General features: G+C 38.3%; 1 pseudogene; it reads right to left on the reverse strand.

The window, feature by feature from the left end:
- Window positions 1-7,111: 7,111 nt before the first annotated feature.
- On the reverse strand, window positions 7,112-8,065 carry LOC133102259 (chitinase domain-containing protein 1-like; annotated as a pseudogene).
- Window positions 8,066-22,358: the final 14,293 nt, after the last annotated feature.

Consider the following 22,358-nt stretch of genomic DNA (forward strand, 5'->3'; position numbering starts at 1 on the left):
TAAATCTCTTTGTTATTTATTTCACTTATTGATTTGTTCATTCACTTATTCAGCAAATACTTAATAGGTGCCTACTAAATCCTAGGTCAGTTCTTAGGCACTGTGGATCCAACAGTAAACCAATCACAGAACAAGACTAATCCTTGAGGATGTAGCCTAGGGATGCAGGTAAATGTGCCATAACAATAGTGTATGATGGTCTAATAGGGAAAATACAGGGGTTATGAGAACAGAGTCTTGACAAAGTCTATACATCCTATTTGTGGCTTATCTAGTTTTTCACTGGACACACGTTAGGACTCCGTTACCTCCATCTTTACTGCTGTCATCTCATATCAATTCATTCCAAACTATGAATTATAGTCCTTCTCTATTTCCCAATGTGGGGTTAAACAAGTCTGCTGATTTTTTATAAACTTTGCTAAAAGTGTACAAAGACATTTAATATTGGAGATCGTTTACCCTATTGTTTATGAGCTAGTGTTGTTCAGCTCGGATTTACTAACAAGGCTGTGTCTCGCTTCTGAGCACAAATCCAGCACAATGCTGTTAGAGACCCCTGCCTGTACAGACAGGAATTCTCTCTCTCTTTCTTTCTTTCTCCTATCTTCAGGAAGAAAGAAAATACATACTCCCTGCATTTAAAAGATGCCCAAGAGTAACATCATAATCTCTGAAAAATATTTTACCCTGTTCTCAATGAAAACTATGTATAAATAATATTAAAAGCATATTTATACCATCAGTAGTTTTTTTTTCTTTTTTATTGTAAATGGCAGAAGCAAAAAATGCATACTAGGTTTGGTTTGGTAAAAACATTCTCACTCTACCTCACTCCCCTCCGCAATACATGCAGACCACTCTCAGTCCTCAATTTTCTAACATGCTGGCTTCAGTTTTTCTTACTGTGGACCAGTCTTCTCTAAATAGTAGGCAGAGAGGCTACCAGCAGATCTCACAGTTCCCATCTCAAGCCTTCACCATCAGAAAGGGATGGAAACAGGGTTCTACAACCCAATTTGAAAATATCCCTGCAGTTTTTAAATGACCATTTTGTCCCCAGGCAGCAATCATGGGCTCAGAAATATGAGGTAAAGTCTGTGATCACCAAATAAAACCCATTGCAAGGCAAAACTTGCATACTTAGATCAATTTAAGGGAAAAATATGAGAATTTAGGCACCTTCCCAGCTCTAATTTTCTATTCCCTCCAGAAATTTATTCCCCCTGAGACCTTATTCATAACTTTCTCCCCACTCAACTCAAGATGCTGTTAACTTTTTTGAGCTGAGAGTTTCTCTGCCTAGAATATTTAACAGGTGTCATGGATCATGGTACAGGAGGAGGCCGCTCACACTGGTTACTAATTGCACAGGCTCTAGCGGCAATCTGCCTGCATCCAAATCCTGGCTCTGCTACATAGGAGCTGTGTCACTTGGGCAATTACTGAATCTCTCTGGTCTCAGTTTTCTTACCTTTGAAATTGAGATAATAATAGTTCTTGTCATGTTGACTTCTTTCAATTCTTAAATAAGCTAAAATGTGTAAAGCACTTAGAACATTGCCTGACACATATTAAGCATTTAAAGGAAGTAAATGTACTCTTTTCAGTTGTCAAATCTTACAGGTATCAAAATGAGATCCATAATTTTTTTTTTTTTTTCTGTGAAAGGTACAGATTCCAAATGTTACACTTCGAAATTGATAGTAATTTTTTCTTTGTTTTCTTCTGTTTGATTATCCTTTTGAAGCATGAAAAGTTGTTGGTAACAACTTTTCATTCCAGTGTATAATTGGAATAGTTTCAGAGCCTGGTATACAAAGAACTCCTTATATATTCTTCCTTCACTCCCCACTCCTCAACCTTTCGGATAAATTGTCAGAGGTACAAAAATTACTTCCTCATGGGAAACCAATTAGCAAGGATTTAAATCAGTGGTTTGCAAATCAGTAGTCTTGAGCTTTGATTCCTAAAACGACAAAAATATTAAAGAGCAATCATTCTTATCACTAAATATTAAGAATCTATACATTGTACATGACACTGGCCAAAACACTAGGTCACTGGCAACAACAATACATAGGAAGATGAGGTGCGGATCTAAGAAATCTTAGGGCTTTCACTGGTTCCTCTTCTCTAAGAGTTGACCTGCTTTAAACTGAAGGGACACATCATTCTAATCACATTTGGCTTTACCAAGGTCAACACTATGGCTCCCAAGTCTCACAACTAGTGATTTGCTGAAGTTACATGTTTTGACCTCCTCCTGCCCCATATAAGAAAATGAAAACCTTTCTAATATCATTCCTGTTCCTCAATGGAGTTAACTGTTTTGTTTTGTTTTTTTTTAAATAATTTATAGACTCAGATTTATCACTATTTAAACTTATTTTCCCTCTAAATAATTAAAATCTCTCACATGTGAGTGGGATTTAATAGGAAAATTTTTACAATCTATCTTTTGGAAATGGATATACAAGGAAGTTCTCATGATTATGTTTATCCCAAAGCCCAAGGTTTAGCTTTGTCAACTTTTTGATTTCTCATCCTGAAGCATCTATGAATATGCTAGTTCTATGAGACATTGTACTATACTTTCCAGTCAGGTTCCGTCCTGGAAAGAGAAGCAATTTTAGACCTTTCGTATTTAACACAGATAATTGGTTACATTTCTGATGAAATAGCTGTGAAGTCAAACAAAGGATGGTGAAACAATTTAGAGATTAACAGCAGAAAACCACTAACAGCCTCAGGTCTAGAGAAGCAAGAAAAAGAGTGATTATGCAATCAGTGTACCTCTGATTGGCCAATCTTCCCCAGAAGTGAGAGGGCAATGGACCCTGGAAAATGTGGTGACCCAGGATACAGAGCAGAGCAGGGGGAAGTAAGGCAGGAAATGGGGCCGTAGCAAATTAGCAGTCATCAGTTACACGGGGAATATTTAAAGTGAAGAAAGCGCTTTAGCTCTAGTCTGTGTGATCGTCACATTGCAAGCATCAATACAACCTAAGAGCCTTTCAAAAAGTAAATTCTTACACCCCATCCAAATATGCAGATGCAGAATATCTGAGGTGGACCCAGGCATCTGTGTTTTAACATTTATATCAATAAGTTATCAGACAAGTTTATGGCCAAATAAACATCTCCTTCTCCCTTTCACTTGACACCGTAACTTTCCAGGATGATAATGCGCAGATAGGTCAGTGTTTTTTGAGGATCAGGCCTGTCCATTAAATCTTCTAGCAGGTTTACTAACTAGAATGAAACATGATTCTACTTCCATATCTCATCCAGAAAACAGGAGAGACACTTCCTGAGTATAAATGGCCACCACCTGAGTTGTTTATATATTTTCTGAGAGGGCAGTTAGGGGTCAGGCTGTGTCACTGGAGCCAGCTCTGATTAGCTGTGATGCTAATGATTCTGGCAGTGACACACCCAAAGAAATATGTCTTAGGAATCTGGGCCTCTCTCTGTTCTGATGGGAGCAGAAATTCACTGCTTAGTGAATCTCCTTTCTCTTATCCACATGACATAATTCTCCCCTGTCTACTTCTGAGAGCCAATTTTCTCTTGTCTGCTATGAATAGATTTGAGAAATACAGTGTTGTTAGCTCAAATATTCTATTCAGTTTGACACAGTGAATTTGCTGCATTATTTTCCATCTTAACTTGCATTTGCTTACTATTCCAAATCAGTGTATTTACTTTCCACAGTGTGGGGAAGCTTTCTGCCTGGTACCTACGTTGGTCGTTGGATCATTTCTTATCATTTCTTTAACTCCAATGCTTTGCACATCTTTTTTAGTTATGCCCATGATGATTTTGAACAATAGTTTTAACATTCCAGTGTACTTTTAAAATTTCCATTGCTTGTGCTGTCTTTAATACAAACACAGACAATATAGCTTAGCAGTTAGTAACTTCCTCTTCTAGTCTAGCTGCTCAAAATTTGTATAATTATTAAAATTTAAAATATGTCCAGTTAAAAAATATTTAATAACTTTGCTACCAATAATTTCAAGTTTGGATATCTTCATTCCTCATTAAACCTTTATACTGAGTTTAGGAAACTACAATGAGGAGGGGCCAAAGAAATGTTATCTTAGTTTTCCTATTTTATAAATAAAAAATGGCACATTACAGCAAAATAAATAACAGTGTTGTTCTATATAAATTAACAGTTGTTATAACTTTATTGATGGTCTAATGTATTTTGGACAAACAAATCCACGAATAGCAAATATATTATGGAGCTGACATGCAAACAAGGTGTTTTATTGGAAAAATAAAATATGTAGATATTTTATATATATTGTCAAAAAAGCCAGTAAAAATATGAATATAGGAACTGCATTAGAAGGTCTGTAGTCTCATTGAAATTTCCAGTAAATACGCCCTGTGTTCGTTTCTGGTTTTCAGGAAAGATGACTAATAAGAGGAAGTGCCTTTAGAGAAGAGGCACCATCCGGGAGATCAGCCTGGGAAGTGTATTTACAGTTGTCAGCCTGAAGCTCTGAGAGGAGAAACAGAATCATTATGCAAAGAATTTGAGTTCCACTTAGCAGAGTGTCACAAGAGCTGTTAAATTCTAATCTGTAGAAGCAAGAGGAAAAGAGTAGAAACAGTGTAACTAGACCTAAGGCGATTGGATTCACAGTCACAATCAATCATACTCAATGACCAGTGAGAAGAAAAATTCAAAATGAAGGTGCTAAATATTATGTGCTATGACTTCTTTTATGCAGCTCTTGGTACAAAGATGGAAGAAAAGGGAAAAATAAACAAAACAGCTAAATGTGCTATAGAGACTAAGAAAAGAAACATGGCACAGATTGTGGGGATGTTAGGGAGAAACATAAGACAAACGGATTGTCTGTGGGATGAAAAGCCTTTAAATTTCTCTTTTAAAATGTGTTATGTTTTGTTGTAGAAAACCTTGTCCTGATTGAAATGCAAGCAATTTTAGAAATAAGTTCTGGAAATCCCTCTTGTTAAAGATATTTGCTTCAAAGATAGCTTCTAAATTTGCAGCTCACCTGAGGACAAGCTCCCCAGCTAAGAGAGAGCGAGTGATATTTGGAAATCTGCTAATGTCAACTCATTTGTCACAAAGATTTCTGTCAGAGAAATACATTTTAGTCTGTACCTTTCACAGATTGCTGTACTCACAACACCTAATATAATTTCTTCCATGTAGACAGAGCTCAATGTTTGGCGTAGAGTTGAATTAAAGAATGTGGAAGATAGTTGACTTCTGGGATCCTCTATACACTTGGGAGTTGCCATTGACCTTGAGATCTTGAAGGAAGGGTCTCAGTCAATTATCTCTAAATCTCCTCCTACCTAGCACAGTACCTGGTGCCTAGTTGTAGCTGCCATTCAGACTATGTCAGTTCCAGGAGTAATTCTAACTGGAAAAATACAACCATGTGATTTTCAGGTTACTCACTCTGTCTGCCTCCCCTTCGTATATTTCATATATTCAAATGCATCAAGGAAGTATAGCTACTAAAAAAGGAAACCAAAGGAGAGACACATTTCTCTTTTTCTAAACAGTTTTTTCTCAGACAGCTAATCAACGTGAAGAATGACATTGAAAACATAGACTTTTTTACCCGAAAATAATGTATGCTCATGGGAACAAAATTTCAAATGGTCCAGAGGATATAGAAGAAAAAACATGTTTCCCTCCTGCCCCTTTCCCTTTCCTAGTTCTTCTTCCAAGGAGTAATGATTGGTGCCAATCCCTTGCATATAATCATCACAGTTGTAAAGTCCTATTTCATTATTTGTAATGACGACATAGTATTCAAATGTAGAATTGTTATACCTTCCCAAGTTCTCAGTTGATGGTTCAATGAATATTTACATAAATAGATCTTTTTGCAAAAGTAAGCTTATTTGTAAATACATTCCTAAGAGTTGAATTTTACTGAGATTGCTAAATTATCCTCCAAGGGAATTGTTTCAGCTTATACTCCCATAAGGAGTATAGTTATACAATAATATATTAAGTTACTGAGCTTTGACCATTCACATAAGAGAAAATGTCGCACAGGAGAACGTGGTGATAGTTTGTGCATATGAAGCTGCCATAAGATGTAGCTGAGCATTTTTTTATTTTAAAAGTATTTATTTCCTATTAATAGTCTGTCATACCCTTTGTCCACCTTATTTTTTTAGTATTGACCTCTTCTTTCCACAGATTTAATAGAGTTTTTATATAAATAAAATTATGTCTTTGAGATATGACTTGTAAATATTTGTTTACAATTTGTCTTAGGACTTACTACAGTATTTTTTCACACAGAAATTTTTCATGTTTGTGTAGTAAAATATATTATATTCTTAACTATATTGTGTCTGCATTCTGTGTCTTGCCTAGAAAGACTTTCACTTCACGAACATTAAATATAAATAAATTCATCAGTAGAGAAAGTCTACACAAGTTTGATAATTATATGATTAAAAAGGAAGAGTGCCACAAATATATCTTTTTAATAAAGAAATTAATAATCACAACAGTTAAGGATTATGGAAAAATACACTCAGTTTTGTTCTGGGTCAGCGTTTCTCAAAGTTTAATGTACAGAACTCTAGTTTGTAAGGATAGTAATATAAAAAACGCATTATGTGGTTAAATAAATTTAGAGTATGCTGAATATAGGGGTTATGGAGTTTTTTATTGTATCATTTCTCAAAGTTTTTAATAAGATGATGTGAAGAATTTCACATGTATTTTCTCAGGTGGAGATCCTATCCATGCTCTCTCCCCAGAGCAGAGTCTGAGTCAAGGATTCCACTGCAAGTGTTTTATTTCGGAGGTAATCCCAGGAAACCTCAGTAGGAGAGAGAGGAAGTGACACACAGCAGAAAGGAGACCACTGCAGACTGTATGATGAATAGGTTCCCACTCTGGGCCACTGGGAAACAGAGACTGGACTGAATACCCCACAGAGTCGTCCCACACAGAGCTGGGGAGCTGAGGTATGTATCCTCCAGCTTCTATATCCATCAGCACTTGAGACCTGTGTCCAGAGATGTTAACAGCCTGGCGCTTCCTTAGGAGGAAGCTTTTGGAAAAGCACACTCTGGCCCCAGGCCGGGCCTACTGCATGTCATAGAAGGAGTCCAGGCACTGGCCCAGCTCCCAGATGGACACCCCGATGTCCAGCTCCCTGGCCAACTCCAGCCCCACCTGCAAGGTCTTCAGCGACAGGTAGAGGACAACTTGCTTCTCTCTTGGCTTTCCTTATACTAGAAAAAGTACTCTGCGTCCTGGCTGTCCCACAAGATCTGGGGCCCGTGGTCCTTCAGCATCTGGATGTACCTGGGAGAGGCCGGGCGTGGGTGTGGACAGGGCGGAAGTGGCCTCTGCCATCACGGAAGGGGTGAGGTCACCCAAGAGCAGTAGAACGTGGGGTGTCATCCCCCCATGGTCTATAGAGTGCCAGCAGCATGCTGGGCTGTGTGGGAGGGCCACGTGTGCAGCTGGACACGAAATGCCAGGAAGCAGGGCCACGGGGTGGGGTCTGGAACACTTGGGCCAAGGCTGCAGCAGACGGGTCCTCACTGGCCCCGATGACGGGCTCGCTCATCCTTGGAGGCCGAGTAGTCCATGCCGTAGAAGCTGAGCCCCAGCAGGATCTTGCTTTGCCACTTGGACTTGGGGACCAGGACCTGATGCAGGCTGGCAACCAGGACAGCAGTGCATTGGGGCCAGCCTGCTGTGCCGTTCAGCGCGAGGACCGACACAGGGACCAGCTGCTCAAGCTCCTTGTGTGTGGACATGCCCAGCTTGTTGGTCCCAAGAGCGATGGTGCGCCGGATGACCAGGATGGCCTGCAGCTGGCCCTGATGCAGTGTCTCGGCCACGTGGCTGAGCATGTGAATGAGGCCCCTGCTGGGGGGTCAGCCCAGGATTTGAAACGCTTCAGGATGTGCTGAGGGCTGTGCGGCACCCGGGAAGTGCCTCCAGGTGAGGACATGGGGGCAGCTCCACCGACGAGGCCTTGTGCTGAGGGGGCACTAACCTTGCACTCCAGGGAATGATGAGTGCCATGGGGTTTGGACAGTGTGCCAAGAGCATCTGCTAGAGCTCCCATTTTTTTTAAAGTGGATTTACTCAATGTCTGTGGCGACAAAAGAAAAGCTTTCAGAACTCTGTCGGTTCCATCCTCCTTTCTTCTCCCTTAGACAGCACAGGTTGCTATCTGCTTGGTCAATTGCAAAGTATAAGATATGTCACCTTTGTGAATAGACAGGAGCCCAGGCTTGCAAAAATTGTGTCTGTATTTGCAGTTGTCTGTGAAATTCTCCTTCACCTTTGCTTTAGGTCCAGCCGAGGAACAGCTTAACAATATTGACCTCTTCTTTGTAAAGACTCTTAAACTAACAATTGCTTCGGGTCCTTACACCACTTTTCTAACCCAACAGTGATAAGTAAACAAGATTTAGATATTGTGTTAGTGGGTGGGAGATAGGATATTTAGTTTTATGTGTCAACTTGGCTGAGCTATGGTACTCAGTTATTTAATAAAACACTAATCCAGACGTTACTGTGAAGTTATTTTGCAGATGTGGATATCAGCTAAATTAGGTGACTTTAAGTAAAGAACATGACTTCATAGTGTGGGTGGGCCTCATCCAGTCAGCTGAGGGTCTTAAGAGCAAAAACTGTGGTTTCTTGGAGAAAAAGAAAGTCTGCCTCAAGGCTGAAGCATCAATTCTTGTTTGCCTGCTGGCTTGCACTACACATTTGTTGAAACCTTGCATTTGAGTATCAGGAACTGGTCTATCTAACAAATAAGATGGTATTTCCCCCCATTATGTTATTGATCCTTATTATAGCAACCCCAGAAATCACATAACAAAAGAGGTGATTCAGACAGGTGATTTAGGTAGTGTTTGAATTTCAAGCCAAATCTAATATTACCAAAATGTTATCTTAACTCTTAGTAGACTCATGTTTTTTGAAACAGTTGAAGAAATCAGCCCTGACTACCTACTACATCAGCAATGAAGACTAATATTGATTATTACCTTGGGTGTCCAGGGCATAGTCACTGCTATTATCCCATTTGAGCATAACCATAGTTTATTATTTATCTATTATTACAGATACATTATTAATAGGGAATTATCATACGGTTTAACGTTATTTAATAATTATTACAGGAGAAGTTTCAAGATGGCAGAAGAGTAGGAAGTGGAGATCACCTTCCTCCCCACAAATACATCAGAAATACATCTACATGTGGAACAACTCCTACAGAACACCTACTGAACGCTGGCAGAAGACGTCAGACCTCCCAAAAGGCAAGAAACTCCCCACGTACCTGGGTGGGGAAAAAGAAAAAAGAAAAAACAGAGACAAAAGAATAGAGACGGGACCTGCACCAGTGGGAGGGAGCTGTGAAGGAGGAAAGGTGTTCACACACTAGGAAGCCCCTTCGTGGGCAGAGACTGCAGGTGGCGGAGGGGGGAAGCTTCGGAGCCACGGAGGAGAGCGCAGCCACAGGGGTGCGGAGGGCAAAGCGGAGAGATTCCCGCACAGAGGCTCGGCGCCGAGCAGCACTCACCAGCCCGAGAGGCTTGTCTGCTCAGCCGCCAGGGCGGGCGGGGCTGGGAGCTGAGGCTCGGGCTTCGGTCGGATCGCAGGGAGAGGACTGGGGTTGGCGGCGTGGACACAGCCTGAAGGGGCTAATGCACCACAGCTAGCCGGGAGGGAGCCCGGGAAAAAGTCTGCAGCTGCCGAAGAGGCAAGAGACTTTTTCTTGCCTCTTTGTTTCCTGGTGCGCGAGGAGAGGGGATTCAGAGCGCTGCCTAAACGAGCTCCAGAGACGGGCGCGAGCCGCGGTGATCAGCGCGGACCCCAGAGACGGGCATGAGACGCTAAGGCTGCTGCTGCTGCCACCAAGAAGCCTGTGTGCGAGCACAGGTCACTCTCCACACCGCCCCTCCCGGGAGCCTGTGCAGCCCGCCACGGCCAGGGTCCCGTGATCCGGGGACAACTTCCCCGGGAGAGCGCACGGCGCGCCTCAGGCTGCTGCAACGTCACGCCGGCCTCTGCCGCCGCAGGCTCGCCCCGCCTCCTCCGTACAGCTCCCTCCCCCCGGCCTCACTGAGCCAGAGCCCCCGAAGCAGCTGCTCCTTTAACCCCGTCCTGTCTGTGTGGGGAACAGACGCCCTCAGGCGACCTACACGCAGAGGTGGGTCCAAATCCAAAGCTGAACCCCGGGAGCTGTGCGAACAAAGAAGAGAAAGGGAAATTTCTCCCAGCAGCCTCAGAAGCAGCGGATTAAAGCTCCACAAACAACTTCATGTACCTGCATCTGTGGAATACCTGAATAGACAACGAATCATCCCAAATTGAGGAGGTTGACTTTGGGAGCAACGATATATATATATATATTTTTTTTTTCCCCTTTTTCTCTTTTTGTGAGTGTGTATGCATATGCTCCTGTGTGAAATTTTGTCTGTATAACTTTGCTTTTACCGTCTGTCCTAGGGTCCTGTCTGTCCATTTTTTCTCTGTTTTTTTTTTAGTATAGTTTTCAATGCTTGTTATCATTGCTGGATTTGTTTTTTTGGTTTTGTTGTTCTCTTCTTTCTTTCTCTTTTTTAATTACTTAAATTTTATTTTTTAATAATTATGTTTTGTTTTTTATTTTAATAACTTTTTTATTTTATCTTATTTTATTTTATTTTATCTTATCTTTTCCTTTCTTTATTTCTTTTTTTCTCCCTTTTATTCTGAGCCGTGTGGATGACAGGCTCTTGGTGCTCCAGCCAGGCATCAGGGTTGTGCCTCTGAGGTGGGAGAGCCAAGTTCAGGACACTGGTCCACAAGAGACCTCCCAGCTCCACATAATATCAAATGGTGAAAATCTCCCAAAGATCTCCATCTCAACGCCAAGACCCAGCTTCACTCAATGACCAGCAAGCTACAGTGCTGGACACCCTATGACAAACAACTAGCAAGACAGGAACACAACCCCATCCATTAGCAGACAGGCTACCTAAAATCATAATAAGGTCACAGACACCCCAAAACACACCACCAGACGTGGATCTGCCCACCAGAAAGAAAATATCCAGCCTCAGCCACCAGAACACAAGCACTAGTCCCCTCCACCAGGAAGCCTACACAACCCACTGAACCAACCTTAGCCACTGGGGGCAGACACCAAAAATAACTGGAACTATGGACCTGCAGCCTGCGAAAAGGAGACCCCAAACACAGTAAGTTAAGAAAAATGAGAAGACAAAGAAACACACAGCAGATCAAGGAACAAGGTAAAAACCCACCTGACCTAACAAATGAAGAGGAAATAGGCAGTCTACCTGAAAAAGAATTCAGAATAATGATAGTAAAGATGATCCAAAACCTTGGAAATAGAATGGAGAAAATACAAGAAATGTTTACCAAGGACCTAGAAGAACTAAAGAGCAAACAGATGATGATGAACAACACAATAAAGGAAACTAAAAATTCTGTAGAAGGAAGCAACAGCAGAATAACTGAGGCAGAAGAACGGAGAAGTGACCTTGAAGATAAAATAGTGGAAATAACTACTGCAGAGCAGAATAAAGAAAAAAGAATGAAAAGAATTGAGGATAGTCTCAGAGACATGTGGGACAATATTTAACACACCAACATTCGAATTATAGGGGTCCCAGAAGAAGAAGAGAAAAAGAAAGGGACTGAGAAAATATTTGAAGAGGTTATAGTTGAAAACTTGCTTAATATTGGTAAGGAAATAGTTAATCAAGTCCAGGAAGCACAGAGAGTCCCATACAGGATAAATCCAAGGAGAAACAAGACAAGACACATATTACTCAAACTATCAAAAATTAAATACAAAGAAAACATATTAAAAGCAGCAAGGGAAAAACAACAAATAACATACAAGGGAATCCTCATAATGTTAACAGCTGATCTTTCAGCAGAAAATTTGCAAGCCAGAAGGGAGTGGCAGGACATATTTAAAGTGATGAAAGGGAAAAACCTACAACAAAGATTACTCTATCCAACAAGGATCTCATTCAGATTTGATGGAGAATTTAAAACCTTTACAGACAAAGAAAAGCTAAGAGAATTCAGCACCACCAAACCAGCTTTACAACAAATGCTAAAGGAACTTCTCTAGACAGGAAACACAAGAGAAGGAAAAGACCTACAATAACAAACCCAAAACAATTAAGAAAATGGTAATAGGAACATGCAGATCGATAATTACCTTAAATGTAAATGGATTAAATGCTCCCACCAAAAGACACAGACTGGCTGAATGGATACAAAAACAAGACCCGTATATATGCTGTCTAAAAGAGACCCACTTCAGACCTAGGGACACATACAGACTGAAAGTGAGGGGATGGAAAAAGATATTCCATGCAAATGGAAATCAAAAGAAAGCTGGAGTAGCAATTCTCATATCACACAAAGTACACTTTAAAACAAAGACTACTACAAGAGACAAAGAAGGACAGTACCTAATGATCAAGGGATCAATTCAAGAAGAAGATATAACAATTGTAAATATTTATGCACCCAACAAAGGAGCACCTTAATATGTAAGGCAAATGCTAACAGCCATAAAGGGGAAATTGACAGTGACACAATCATAGTAGGGGACTTTAACACCCCACTTTCACCAATGGACAGACCATCCAAAATGAAAATAAATAAGGAAACACAAGCTTTAAATGATACATTAAACAAGATGGACTTAATTGATATTTATAGGACATTCCATCAAAAGCAACAAAATACACTTTCTTCTCAAGTGCTCATGGAACATTGTCCAAAATAGATCATATCTTGGGTCACAAATCAAGTCTTGGTAAATTTAAGAAAAATGAAATGTATCAGGTATGTTTTCCGACCACAACGCTATGAGACTAGATATCAATTACAGGAAAATCTGTAAAAAATGCAAACACATGGAGGCTACACAATACACTACTTAATAACCAAGAGATCACTGAGGAAGTCAAAGAGGAAATCAAAAACTACCTAGAAACAAATGACAATGGAGACATGACGACCCCAAACCTATGGGATGCAGCAAAAGCAGTTCTAAGAGGGAAGTTTATAGCAATACAATCCTACCTTAAGAAACAAGAAACATCTCAAATAAACAACCTAACCTTACACCTAAAGCAATTAGAGAAAGAAGAACAAAAAACCCCGAAAGTTAACAGAAGGAAAGAAATCATAAAGATCAGATCAGAAATAAATGAAAAAGAAATGAAGGAAACGATAGCAAAGATCAATAAAACTAAAAGCTGGTTCTTTGAGAAGATAAACAAAATTGATAAACCATTAACCAGATTCATCAAGAAAAACAGGAGAAGACTCAAATCAATAGAATTAGAAATGAAAAATGGGAAGTAACAACTGACACTGCAGAAATACAAAGGATCATGAGAGATTACTACCAGCAAGTATATGCCAATAAAATGGACAACCTGGAAGAAATGGACAGATTCTTAGAGGGGTATAACCTTCCAAGACTGAAGCAGGAAGAAATAGAATATATGAACAGACCAATCACAAGCACTGAAATTGATACTGTGATTAAAAATCTTCCAACAAACAAAAACCCAGGACAAGATGGCTTCACAGGCGAATTCTATCAAACATTAGAGAAGAGCTAACACCTATCCTTCTCAAACTCTTCCAAAATACAGCAGAGGGAGCAACACTCCCAAACTCATTTTACGAGGCCACCATCACTCTGATACCAAAACCAGACAAGATGTCACAAAGAAAGAAAACTACAGGCCAATATCACTGATGAACATAGATGCAAAAATCCTCAACAAAATACTAGCAAACAGACTCCAACAGCACATTAAAAGGATCATACAGTATGATCAAGTGGGGTTTATCCCAGGAATGCAAGGATTCTTCAATATATGCAAATCAATCAATGTGATACACCATATTAACAAACTGAAGGAGAAAAACCATATGATCATCTCAATAGATGCAGAGAAAGCTTTGGACAAAATTCAACACCCATTGAAGATAAAAACCCTCCAGAAAGTAGGCATAGAGAGAACTTACCTCAACATAATAAAGGCCATATATGACAAACCCATAGCCAACATCATCCTCAGTGGTGAAAAGTTGAAACCATTTCCACTAAGATCACGAACAAGACAAGGTTGCCCACTCTCACCACAATTATTTAACATAGTTTTGGACGTTTTAGGCACAGCAATCAGAGAAAAAAGGAAATAAAAGGAATCCAAATCTGAAAAGAAGAAGTAAAGATGTCACTGTTTGCAGATGACATGATACTATACATAGAGTATCCTATAGATCCTACCAGAAAACTACTAGAGCTAATCAATGAATTTGGTAAAGTAGCAGGATACAAAATTAATGCACAGAAGTCTCTTGCATTCCTACACCCTAATGATGAAAAGCCTGAAAGTGAAATTAAGAACACACTCCCATTTACCATTGCAACAAGAAGAATAAAATACCTAAGAATAAACCTACCTAAGGAGACAAAAACCTATATGCGGAAAATTATAAGGCACTGATGAAAGAAATTAAAGGTGATACAAATAGATGGAGAGATATACCATGTTCTTGAATTGGAAAAATCAACATTGTGAAAATGACTATACTACCCAAAAGCAATATACAGATTCAATGCAATACTTATCAAACTACCATTGGCATTTTTCAGAGAACTAGAACAAAAAAATTCACAATTTGTATGGAAACACAAAAGACCCCGAATAGCCAAAGCAATCTTGAGAAAGAAAAACGGAGCTGGGAGAATAAGGCTCCCTGACCTCACACTATACTACAAAGCTACAGTAATCAAGAGAGTATGGTACTGGCACAAGAACAGAAATATAGATCAATGGAACAGGATAGAAAGCCCAGAGATAAACCCAGGCACATATGGTCACCTTATCTTTGATAAAGGAGGCAAGAATATACAATGGATAAAAGACAGCCTCTTCAATAAGTGGTGCTGGGAAAATCTGACAGCTACATGTAAAAGAATGAAATTAGAACACTCCCTAACACCATACACAAAAATAAACTCAAAATGGATTAAAGACCTAAATGTAAGGCCAGACACTATCAAACTCTTAGAGGAAAACATAGGCAGAACACTCTATGACATACATGACAGCAAGATCCTTTTTGACCCACCTCCTAGAGAAATGGAAATAAAAACAAAAATAAACAAATGGGACCTAATGAAACTTAAAAGCTTTTGCACAGCAAAGGAAACCATAAACAAGATGAAAAGACAACCCTCAGAATGGGAGAAAATATTTGCAAATGAAGCAACTGACAAAGGATTAATCTCCAAGATTTACAAGCAGCTCATGCAGCTCAATATCAAAAAAACAAACAACCCAATCCAAAAATGCCAGAAGACCTAAATAGACATTTCTCCAAAGAAGATATACAGATTGCCAAAAACACATGAAAGAATGCTCAACATCATTAATCATTAGAGAAATGCAAATCAAAACTACAATGCGATATCATCTCACACTCGTCAGAATGGCCATCATCAAAAAATCTACAAGCAATAAATGCTGGAGAGGTTGTGGAGAAAAGGGAACCCTCTTGCACTGTTTGTGGGAACGTAAATTGATACAGCCACTGTGGCGAACAGTATGGAGGTTCCTTAAAAAACTAAAAATAGAACTACCATGCAACCCAGCAATCCCACTACTGGGCATATACCCTGAGAAAACCATAATTCAAAAAGAGTCATGTACCACAATGTTCATTGCAGCCTTATTTACAATAGCCAGGATGTAGAAACAACCTAAGTGTGCATCAACAGATGAATGGATAAAGAAGATGTGACACATATATACAATGGAATATTACTCAGCCATAAAAAGGAACGAAATTGAGTTATTTGTAGTGAGGTGGATAGACCTAGAGTCTGTCATACAGAGTGAAGTAAGTCAGAAAGAGAAAAACAAATACCGTATGCTAACACATATGTATGGAATCTAAAAAAAAAAAAAAATGTCATGAAGAAGCTAAGGGCAAGACGGGAATAAAGATGCAGAGCTACTAGAAAATGGACTTGAGGACACGGGGAGGGGGAATGGTAAGCTGGGACAAAGTGAAAGAGTGGTAGTGTATATATGGACATATATATACTACCAAATGTAAAATAGATAGCTAGTGGGAAGCAGTCACATAACACAGGGAGATCAGCTTGGTGTTTTGTGACCAGCTAGAAGGGTGGGATGAGGAGGCTGGGAGGGAGGGAGAGGCAAGAGGGAAGAGATATGGGGATATATGTAAATGTATAACTGATTCACTTGGCTATAAAGCAGAAACTAACACACCATTGTAAAGCAATTATACTCTAATAAAAACGTTAAAAAAATTATTATTATATTATATGCCAGATTTATGCCTGATATACTGTTAGAATAAATACTAGGCTTTCTGTGCTAATCCTAGTTACATGTTACTTAATTTTGTTATAATTAAGATATCTTGTTAAATTCATATGCTTTTATGTAATTTCAATATACTTTATATAAATATGTTTTATGTTTTTATGTAATTTCAATATACTTTATATAAATAATTTCACAAACCTTAAAAGCAGTCTTTAGACCATGAGTCCCAGTTCATAGTTTCAAAAATCCGTCATCATGTCCTTAGTGACTATATAAGTTTTTTCTTTTAATTTTATACTTTTAATAATATATGTCTTTCATTTCTATCTTATTAACCACACTCATGTATTTGGAGGAGAAAAACAAAGCACCCATTCCTACCTGGAAGCCATCTATTCTAATGTCAGTTCAATTAATTTTTTTAATTTGTTTTCTCTTTCTTTTTATAAGCAAAAGTTCAACTTGGATTTTCAACATATAAAATGAGAGTAAATGCAATAATTTTAAAAGTTGGAAAATAGAAAAAAAAAAAAAAACCTGAGAATGAGATAAAAAAACATATTTCCTAGAAATAAAATTAGCAAGAATATGTACTTGAATCTGACTGAAAAAATATTAAAAACAGAATATAGGAAGCAAGATAAAAGAGGTCATGAGATCTGCTTAGTTTGATTATATGTAGAATTTGATAATGTTTTCTGTTTAGTTATTTCCCTAAAGAACTTGTAAAATATTAAGATTATGAACACTGGCATGGTGACAACTTTGAGATATATTAGTTGGCAGTATTAAAAGAATGAACTTGATAAACAGTAACAGATAAACCAGAAATATATGGATAATTATAGGAAAGTATGTGTATCTGTAATATTCAAAGATAACAGCTAAAAGGAAATTCTTATTAAATTTTTTCATGACATAAGTTGACTTTTAACACATGAAATAACTGTACAGTTCGATAGAGCTAACACTGATTAAGATATAACTTCATCTATTAGGGGCAACTACAATAATTTTGGTATTTCCAAATCAAAATGACCCGATTCTTAGAAAGTGTGTTTTGGGGTTGTCTATTAAATCATGAACATTTGAAAAAACAGTACAGATAACCATAAATTCTTGTGAAATTTAAATAACATCTGGCTAATATATTTTAGCTAAATGCAAAAGTCAGAATAGGATAGATTATGATGTGGTAACACACAATCACAAAACCCTACCGATTTACCACATCAAAGACTGATTTCTTACTTGTCAAATCTGAAAGTCTTTCCAGGATATTTATCCTCCCTGCGGCCTCTCAGAATTCTGGGTTAGTGGAGACTCTGCCATCCTGCTGCCTCACTAGCTGCGTTCTGTGGTGTCGTTGGTCAATGCAGCAGGAAAAGGAGCACTGCGGGGTCTGACACCATCAATTAAATGCTTTGTCCTGGAAGTGATATACGTTACTTCTTCTCAAACACGTTACCTAAGAAGTAGTCACATGTCTCTACCTAATTACAGAAAAGCATGGGAACATAATTCCCTCATTCACCTAGAAGGAAAGGAGAATTGGATGTGCAATAATATTAGAAATCTCTATCCCAAGCTACAAGACTTTAAATTAAAGCTGCATGCAGAATGCACAATACACCGGGTACCCAGCAGTTCTTCCAAGTTCACATTACTAAATATGTTGCATTTTGTATTATTGTAAATATTGATATTACTTTGTACCAATGAATATGGTATTCTCCATCTGAAAGGCATGGTATAAAGCAATTTTTTAATTTATTTTATTCAGTGTTATGTTAATTTCTGCTGTACAGCAAAGTGATTCAGTTATACATATATATACATTCTTTTTCACATTGTTTTCCATTATGGTTTACCACAGGATATTGAATATAGTTCCCTGTGCTATACAGCAGCACCATGTTCTTCATCCATTGTATGTATAATAGTTTGCATCTGCTAATCCCGAACTCCCAATCCATCTTTCCCCCACTCCCCTCCTCCTTTGGCAACCACAAGTCTGTTTTTCTGTCTGTGACTCTGTTTCTGTTTTGTAAATAAGTTCATTTGGATCATATTTTAGATTTCACATATAAGTGATATCATATGGTATTTGTCTTTCTCTTTCTGACTTACTTCACTTAATATGATAATCTCTAGGTCCATCCATGTTGCTGCAAATGGCATTATTTCATTCTATAAAGTAAGTTTTGGAACCATGTTGCACAATGTAAGGACAACAATAAAAGTCCAACTGTTAAGAACATGCTCACACATCATTAATATAAAACGTTCCATATATTATTTAATATGTAATCCAAAAACTTATTACTTTAAGATATCTGTAGATGTCCAGAAACTAAGCAAAGCTCAAACTTTTGCCATGTATGCACGAAGTCGTTGAGCAGGTTCACATTTCTGCTCGGTGTTAGCCCGTGATAATTCTATAGGGCCTTTCCTTTCCCAGGCTGGTTTCCTCCAGAGAGAATTGGCAGCTGCTGCAGCTGTTCCTGCTGAATGAGAATGTTATTATGTTCGGGGTAACAGATGTTACACCTGGAGGTTCATCTTTTACTTTCAGGAAAATTTCACTCCAGAACAGGAAGTTTTATGAAACATCAATAATTTCATGAAATGAATGTTCAACCTCAAATTTAAACTGTTTCATACAAAAAATAAACATGCTTGAATTTCTCAAAGTTATTGTGATTAATTGAAGTTGGCCGTCATTTCAAAAGGTTTAAAATATCACTACCAGAAAATAAATGAGCATTTAGATACACGGCCTTCAAATCTGGAATTATTTGCATGTAAGATCTTTCTCTTTTTTTTAATTAAGTATAACTTTGATGTCAAGTTCTAATGGTAATCAGACTGAGAGTTAACCATATTTTTACATTTAATTGTTTTATTCCTGAGTGTGACTGAAGTCTTCAAACTTTCCCACTTCTCTCTAATCAAGGGATCAATCTTGCTTTAGCTAAACCTTCAAAAGAAAGAAGAGTAGAACTATATAGATTAAAATTAATCCTATTGCATCCTATGATATTATCTATCTGATATCTTTGATGAACTTTGAAAGTCAAAATGAAAATAATTCAGAGTGTGAGGCCCCTTCCATGTACCGTTTATATTCAACATGCTTCATTCTGCAAGTATTTTCCGAGCACTCACCACATATTAGCTCTGGGCTTGGTTCTTGGTACAGAGTGGTGTTGTAGATGATTTCCCGGAAAGCAGACTCTGAGAAGGAAGTTAGGTCTCTGACAGACAAAGAGACTTGACCTTGTTATGCACGGCCAGTCACTGGATACCGCAGCCTATGGGAATGAGGCTTAATCTTGGGCAAGGAACTCTCTAGAAGCCGGGTGAGTACGTCCTTCAGTCCTGGAGTGGGCATCCGCTCAGCAGAGAGTGGACACAATCCCTTCCCTCAGAGAATATAAGCAGAGTTATATAACATAACGCACAAGCTTACTTGTGGTTCCGATTTTTATTTTTAATTATTTTAATGAAGAAACTGGTAAAACTCCTGATAAGTCTTAGATCTGTTTTGATTTGAGTCACTTTTCTCAATGTATTCCATTGTCAGGAATGAGTCATATCTTCACATATTAACTCTGAAAAATATGGATTCAGCTATAACCGTAACACATTTTCTTTAATTGCTCAATAGAAAAAGAATGTGCTACAGTATGTATTGCATCTTACTGGGGTACAGGAAAATTTATGTACATAATAGAGTATTCATAAAATTTTTCAGATGAGGAGTAAGTAATATTATGATGTTCCATTTAGAAGCATGTTAATAAAAATGATTTAAATCAAGTGTCATAAAGAACGATATTACACAAAGCTATCTGAAGCAGACACCTGGTATTAATTTGAGGAGGCGCGTGTGGATTTCCCGACATCAGTTACCACATGTAATTTTAAATGACCATTTAACCTTTCTGTGGATTCAACTACTTTTGGTCCAAGATAGGATTAAGGGTTGTTCAAATATGATCTAAATGGAGATATTTAAAACTGCTTGTAACTGCATTTCATTCTGTAGTTGTCTTACAAAAAGTCACCCTTCAGGGGACCTGAGCTCCAGGATATGTTTTCCATGCTCAGAGGAACAGGAGATAATAGAGGTTTTAAGGCAGCTATTCAGAAACTAACAGAGCAGTTTAGACCTCAAAAAATATGTTCCCTCTGAGAGATATGTTCAGGGAGATAGCTGGAGAGCATGGTTCGTCTGTCGATCTCCTGGTTAGCAGTCTGAACACCAGGTCTCATCAGATGACTTAAGGGCATAAAACCACACCATGCTATAGAGTCAAATGAGTAGTGGATTCATTTTCTGAGAACACTCCATTTGGAGACCAGTAGTCTTGGATTTATTCTACTGGGAGCATGTGATTTCTTAGGCCACCAAGGTAGTATACTAGCAAGATATGCATGTTCCTTATTACGTTAAATAAATCAAAAGGTAAAAAAACCCCAGAAGACCCCAAAAAAATTCCATCATCAATTTTCAGATTTTGAAGTACATTTTATCAAGTAAACCTTGGGCGTGATGACACTGGCAGTGTGATTGAGGGTACTTAGCACCTGGAAAGCAGTCACTCTTACATCTTCAGTATCTATTGACATTATAAGATGTTCATGTTATATAGTAAATATTTAATGTAAATAAATACATAAATGCTACTGAACAGATGTCACAACCTTCCAGAGTATAAACCAGTCTTGGTTCTAAATAGTGTCAGAGAAGATATTTTGTATAATGTTCTCTGTTCTCTTCAAAAAAGGCTGTAAATAAACTACTTCATAATATGTAGAGTGCACCAAAATGACATACACCAATTGTGTCTCTAGATGGATGAAACCTATATGAATGAAGGGAATATAACTCTCATTGCAAAACCCAGTTTACTCCTATCAAACAATGTAAAGTCAGAGGAAGTTATTGAGGGGCTTAACGTTTTTATTTACCGGCATGCCATGTGCCTGGTTTCTTCTTTGGGGCTATTGGCTAAATGTGTCACAAGGAAAGAACTACTGTCACCTAAGATCCCTGTGGAAACATCTCCAAGGATCTAGAGAAGATGAGAGGGATGTTACAGCAGCAGCGAGGGTGGAGCACTCAGCAGTGTTTCCACACATCATCAAGTGGGCTAAGGTTCTCCGACCTCAACCTGATTTATTTTGAATACCGCTCTGAGAGAATTGTCCATTGGTTGTACTCATAGCTGTTTGTAATGAACATACTCAAGAAATGGGGTACAAAACTACACTTCATTCCTTAGAAGAATAGTTGTACTTAGAAGGACTTTGGGGATCAAGAAAAGAAGGATTTCTGAGTTAATTTGAACAAGAAGTCAAGCATTGTTGGCCCGCAAGTTTCATAGATCAGGCAGATGGGATTTGACAGACCGTTGGTGTTTGTTGGTGGTGGTTTTTTGTTCTGTATTTTTAAATGTAATTAGTTGCTACAATTAAAAGTTGGGAAATTTCTCACCTTAACTGATAAAAAATTAGATTTCTGACTTAGATATAGCAATACTGAATTAACATCACCACATTAGGTAATCCACAAGTGCTAGTCCCTTCTGAAAGGATATGTTTCTTTTTGTTATTGAGCTGCATGAGCTGCTTGTAAAACTTGGAGATTAATCCTTTGTCAGTTGCTTCATTTGCAAATATTTTCTCCCATTCTGAGGGTTGTCTTTTCTTCTTGTTTATGGTTTCCTTTGCTGTGCAAAAGCTTTTAGGTTTCATTAGGTCCCATTTGTTTATTTTTGTTTTTATTTCCATTTCTCTAGGAGGTGGGTCAAAAAGGATCTTGCTGTGATTTATGTCATAGAGTGTTCTGCCTATGTTTTCCTCTAAGAGTTTGATAGTGTCTGGCCTTACATTTAGGTTTTTAATCCATTTTGAGTTTATTTTTGTGT

Source organism: Eubalaena glacialis, chromosome 12, assembly GCF_028564815.1.
Source record: "Eubalaena glacialis isolate mEubGla1 chromosome 12, mEubGla1.1.hap2.+ XY, whole genome shotgun sequence".
Taxonomy (NCBI): domain Eukaryota; kingdom Metazoa; phylum Chordata; class Mammalia; order Artiodactyla; family Balaenidae; genus Eubalaena; species Eubalaena glacialis.